This window comes from Salvelinus sp. IW2-2015, linkage group LG30, assembly GCF_002910315.2.
Source record: "Salvelinus sp. IW2-2015 linkage group LG30, ASM291031v2, whole genome shotgun sequence".
Lineage (NCBI taxonomy): Eukaryota > Metazoa > Chordata > Actinopteri > Salmoniformes > Salmonidae > Salvelinus > Salvelinus sp. IW2-2015.
Window position 1 is genome coordinate 21,771,431 of NC_036869.1, and position 6,000 is coordinate 21,777,430.

The following is a 6,000-nucleotide window of genomic DNA, read 5'->3' on the forward strand; positions in this document are numbered from 1 at the left end:
CATCACTCTCCTCTTTTCTCCTCCTCTCTCCATCACTCTCCTCTTCCTCCTCCTCCTGCCTCCTCTCTCCATCACTCCCCCTTCCTCCTCCTCTTTCCTCTCCTCTTCCCTCCTCTCTCCATCAGCTCCCTTCTCTTCCTCCTCCCCTTCTCCTCCTCTCTTCCATCACTCCCCTCTTACCTCCTTCTCTCTCTTTCCTCCTCCTCTCTCACCACTCCCCTCCTTCCTCCTCCTCCTGCGCCTCCTATTCCACATTTCTCTATTGCTGTGTACTGGTCCAATTACCCCTTCCTCTATACGTTGAACTACAAGAATTCCTATCCTATTAATATCCCGTGTTATCAGAGAATCATTTTTAGGGCCTCCCGGGGTGGCCAGTGGTCTGCAGTTGCTAATTTGTGCACACCAGGAAGATATTGCTTGTGAGGGTCTAGAGCCTCTGTCGCAGCCGGCCGCGACCGGGAGGCCCATGGGGCGGCGCACAATTGGCCCAGTGTCGTCTGGGTTAGGGAGGATTTGGCCGGCAGGGAAATCCTTGTCTCATCGCGCACTAGTGACTGCTGTGGCGACCTGGGCGCGGTGTACACTGACCAGGTCGCCAGGTGTACRGTGTTTCCTCTGACACATTGGTGTCAAGAAGCAGTGCGGCTTGGTTGGGTTGTGTTTCGGGAGGACGCATGGCTCTTGACCTTCGCCTCTGCCGAGTCCGTACGGGAGTTGCAGCGATGAGACAAGACTGTAACTACCAATTGGGGAGAAAAAAGGGTGGTAAAAAAATATTCATTTTGAATACTATAGATTCAATATTTATTTGAACTGAGGGAAACATTTGTAATCAATGACAGGCTATACAGTATATGTAATGCATATCTATGGAATTATACAGTGAATATAATGTATTCTGTGAGTGTTCTTCTCCATCGAGGCTCCACGTATCGTCATGTGATGTTGTGTTAAACTGGCTGGGGCTGGCATGCGTAAATTTAACACTTGGTTGCATTGTCTGGAAGGGAGACTGTGCGGGGTTCGAGCCAGGACTGGTCTGTGTGATTCTAGGCCCCTCTCATCCCGGCCCTGTGTTTGTTGGGCACCCATTGAGAGATTAATGACTTGACAGAAAACACTAGTGCAGCAGCATGGTTTAGTCTCACCTCTTTACATCTCTCTCTCTCTCCCCCTCTCCCTATTTCTCCCCTCCCCGACTCAGCTGCTGCGYAGACACAATGAAGTCAGCACCGTGACTCTGTGTACGAGGTGTTTTTTCCACGGGTGGTCGAACAGAAGGTTTCAGGCACTCGCTTGGAACACCTCACACTTCCCAGCTACCCTGGAACACTGAACAAACAACCTGACTCAACGTCCAGTCAGAGAGGGGAGAACGTGAGAATGTTTCACAGGAGAACTACATAAGAAAGGGATATCTCGGCATTCCTACTGTATTTTATGATGATGACGATAATTGTGAGGAACATAAAGTRTGCATTCATAACCAWATCGCAATATTGCACTCGTATACAGTACGCAAATATATAGAAGTAGAACAATCACATTCCACATGCAACTTCACACGAAGTAGAACGCGAAGCATCTTGAAACATTCACGGTAACAATGTTGTCCCTAGATAGGACTATTATTCCCATATTGCCTCTGCCCAACTGCTGCAACGAGCACTTCTTCATTTAATCAAAAACCCTATTCTGTAACTCTAATCTTTTCCCAAGTAGGTGTACGCACATTGCTCGTGCTAGAATATAAAGCTGTTCTTTGGGAGCGGTATAATTTGCTGCACCAAATAGCTCAGTCAATAGCTAGGTTATGAGATGGCTGGGCGAGTCAATAATGACTGAGATCAACACTTATTCCAAATAGGCAGTGTGGAGAGAATAAAGGGCTGCTCCAGAGTGTTTTCAGACGGAATAAGGCAGAACGTCCCGTAAATGACTTATTCCCCCCTTTCTATTGCTCCTTTCCTTGAGCGGCTTGCCAAAGCAATTTCAGAGGTTTTTAAGTCCTGTGGAGCTGCCATATGCCTTGCGAACAAGCGCGATAGTTAGCCCGTAAATGATTTATTGAGTCATATTTTTAGGTCAAACCGTTTTAAATGATGTGTTCATCAAATGAGCAGTTCGGCAGGCATTCGTATGCAAGTTGGCATAAAAYGTGTAAAAAAMCAATGTAATTTTAACCATGAGTGCTAATATACATTTAACAGTATACATTTAACAGGCTTGCTTTGGTGCATTCCAAAAGACTGAAGGGCTTTTTTTTAACTGTCTTTTGAAAGGTAAATKAATGAAAAATAAAACACTTGATTGTCTATTAAACTCTGGTCTGTAGTTAATTACTGGTCATTGAGAAAAATAAATTATGTAGAAAAACAGTTAAATAAAGTTAGAAAAGTGTTGATAAAATAGTGAAAAGTGTTGATAAAAAAGTGAAAAGTGTTGATTAAACTTGTGGGTACATTCACTACAGTTCAAAAGTTTGGGGTCATTTAGAAATGTCCTTGTTTTTGAAAGAAAAACACACTTTTTTGTCCATTAAAATAACATCAAATTGATCAGAAATACAGTGTGGACATTGTTAATGTTGTAAATGACTATTGTAGCTGGAAACGGCTGATTTTTGAATGGAATATCTACATAGGCGTGCAGAGGCCCATTATCAGCAACCATCACTCCTGTTCCAATGGCACGTTGTGTTAGCTAATCCAAGTTTATCATTTTAAAAGGCTAATTGATCATTAGAAAACCCTTTTGCAATTATGTTAGCACATCTGAAAACTGTTGTTCTGATTAAAGAAGCAATAAAACTGGCCTTCTTTAGACTAGTGGTTCGATTACAGGCTCAAAATGGCCAGAAACAAAGAACTTACTTCTGAAACTTGTCAGTCTATTCTTGTTCTGAGAAATGAAGGCTATTCCATGCGAGAAATTGCCAAGAAACTGAAGATCTCGTACAACACTGAGTACTACTCCCTTCACAGAACAGCGCAAACTGGCTCTAACCAGAATAGAAAGAGGAGTGGGAGGCYCTGGTGCACAACTAAGCAAGAAGTACATTAGAGTGTCTAGTTTGAGAAACAGACGCCTCACAAGTCCTCAACTGGCAGCTTCATTAAATAGTACCCTCAAAACATCTCAACGTCAACAGTGAAGAGGCGACTCCGGGATGCTGACCTTCTAGGCAGAGTTGCAAAGAAAAAGCCATATCTCAGACTGGCCAATAAAAAGAAAACATTAAGATGGGTAAAAGAACACARACAATGGACAGAGGAACTCTRMCTAGAAGGCCAGCATCCCGGAGTCCCCTCTTCACTGTTGACGTTGAGACTGTTGTTTTGCAGGTACTATTTCATGAAGCTGCCAGTTGAGGACTTGTGAGGCGTCTGTTTCTCTGGTTAAGTGTGCCTTGAATTCTAAATAAATCACAGACAGTGTCAMCAGCAAAGCACCCCCACACCATCACACCTTCTCCTCCATGCTTTACGGTGGGAAATACACATGCGGAGATCATCYGTTCACCCACACCGCGTCTCAGAAAGAGACGGCGGTTGGAMCCMAAAATCTCAMATTTGGACTCCAGACCAAAGGACAAATTTCCACCAGTCTAATGTCCATTGCTAGTGTTTCTTGGCCCAAGCAAGTCTCTTCTTATTATTGGTGTCCTTTAGTRGTGGTTTCTTTKCAGCCATATTGACCATGAAGGCCTGATTCACACGGTCTCCTCTGAACAGTTGATGTTGAGATGTGTCTGTTACTTGAACWCCGTGAAGCATTTAYTTGGGCTGCAATTTCTGAGGCTGGCAACTCTAATGAACTTATCMTCTGCAGCAGAKGTAACTCTGGGTCTTMCTTTCTGTGGCGGTCCTCATGAGAGCCAGTTTCATCATAGAGCTTGATGGTTTTTGCGACTGCACTTGAAGAAACTTTCAAAGTTCTTGAAACGTTCCGTGTTGACTRACCTTCATGTCTTAAACGTAATGATGGACTGTCATTTCTCTTTGCTTATTTGAGATGTTCTTGCCATAATATGGACTTGGTCTTTTACCAAATAGGGCTATCTTCTGTATTCCCCCCTACCTTGTCACAACACAACTAATTGTCTCAAATGCATTAAGAAGGAAAGGAATTCCACAAATTAACTTTTAAGGAGGCACACCTGTTAATTGAAATGCATTCCAGGTGACTACCTCATGAAGCTGGTTGAGATAATTCCAAGAGTGTGCAAAGCTGTCATCAAGGCAAAGGGTGGCTATTTGAAGAATATAAAATATGAAATATGTTTTGATTGTTGAACACTTTTTTTGGTTACTACATGATTCCATATGTGTTATTTCACAGTTTTGATGTCTTCAATATTATTCTACAATGTAGAAAATAGTAAAAATAAAGAAAAACCCTTGAATTAGTAGGTGTTCGAAAACTTTTGACCGGTAGTGTACATATAAATATAAATATATGGATGAGCGATGCCCGGGCGTCATAGGCAAGATGCAATAGAAGGTATAAAATACAATATAAACATATGAGATGAGTAATGCAAGATATGTAAACATTATTATAGTGGCATCATTGAAGTGACTCGTGATCCATTTATTAAAGTGGCCAATGATTTCAAATCTGTTTAACAGTCTGATGGCCTTGAGATAAAAGCTGTTTTTCAGTCTCTCGTTYCCAGCTTTGATGTACCTGTACTGACCTCGCCTTCTGGATGGTAGCAGGGTGAACAGGCAGTGACTCGGGTGGTTGTTGTCCTTGATGATCTTTTTGGCATTCCTGTGACATCGGGTGCTGTAGGGCAGGTAGTTTTCCCCCGGTGATGCGTTGTGCAGACTGCACCACCCTCTGGAGAGCCTTGCGGTTGTGGGCGGTGCAGTTGCCGTACCAGGCGGTGATACAGCCCGACAGGATGCTCTCAATTGGGCTACTGTAAAAGTTTGTGAGGGTTTTAGGTGACAAGGAAAATTTCTTCAGCCTCCTACGGTAGAAGAGGCGCTGTTGTGCCTTCTTCACCACACTGTCTGTGTGGGTGGACCATTTCAGTTTGTCTGTGATGTGTACGCCGAGGAACTGAAAACTTTCCACCTTCTCCACTGCTGTCCCGTTGATGTCGATAGGGTGTTTCCTAAAGTCCACGATCTCCTCCTTTGTTTTGTTGACATTGAGTGAGAGGTTGTTTTCCTGACACCACACTCAGAGTACCCTTAGCTCCTCCCTCCTCTTGTGGGGCCCCAGTGTTGAGGATCAGCGAAGTGGAGATGTTGTTTCCTAATTTCAACACCTGGGGGCGGCCCGTCAGGAAGTCCAGCACCCAATTGCACAGGGTGGGGTTGAGACCCAGGACGTCAAGTTTAATGATGAGCTTGGAGGGTACTACGGTGTTGAATGCTGAGCTGTAGTCAATGAACAGCATTCTTACATAGGCATTCCTCTTGTCCAGATGGGATAGGGCAGTGTGCAGTGTGATGGCGATTCCATCGTCTCTCAAAGCACTTCATGATGACAGACGTGAGTGCTACGGGGCGATAGTCATTTAGTTCAGTTACCTTTGCCTTCTTGGGTACAGAAACAATGGTGGCCATCTTAAAGCATGTGGGGACAGCAGACTGGGAGAGGGAGAGATTGAATATGTCCGTAAACACACCAGCCAGCTGGTCTGCGCATGCTCTGAGGACGCGGCAAGGAATGCTGTCTGGGCCGGCAGCCTTGCGAGGGTTAACACGTTTTAATGCCTTACTCACGTCGGCCACGGAGAAGGAAAGGGGGTCCTGGGTAGCGGTGTGTAGATTGATGAGGATAATGTTTTAATCTATTTTAGAATAAGGCTGTAACGTAACAAAATGTGGGAAAAGGGAAAGGGTCTGAATACCTGAATACCGAATGCACTGTATGTAATTGTATGTATGTATTAAATACCGTGTGTTTGATACCATTCCACCTGTTCCACTCCAGACATTACCACGAGCCTGTTCTCCCCGATTAAGGTGCCACCCAACC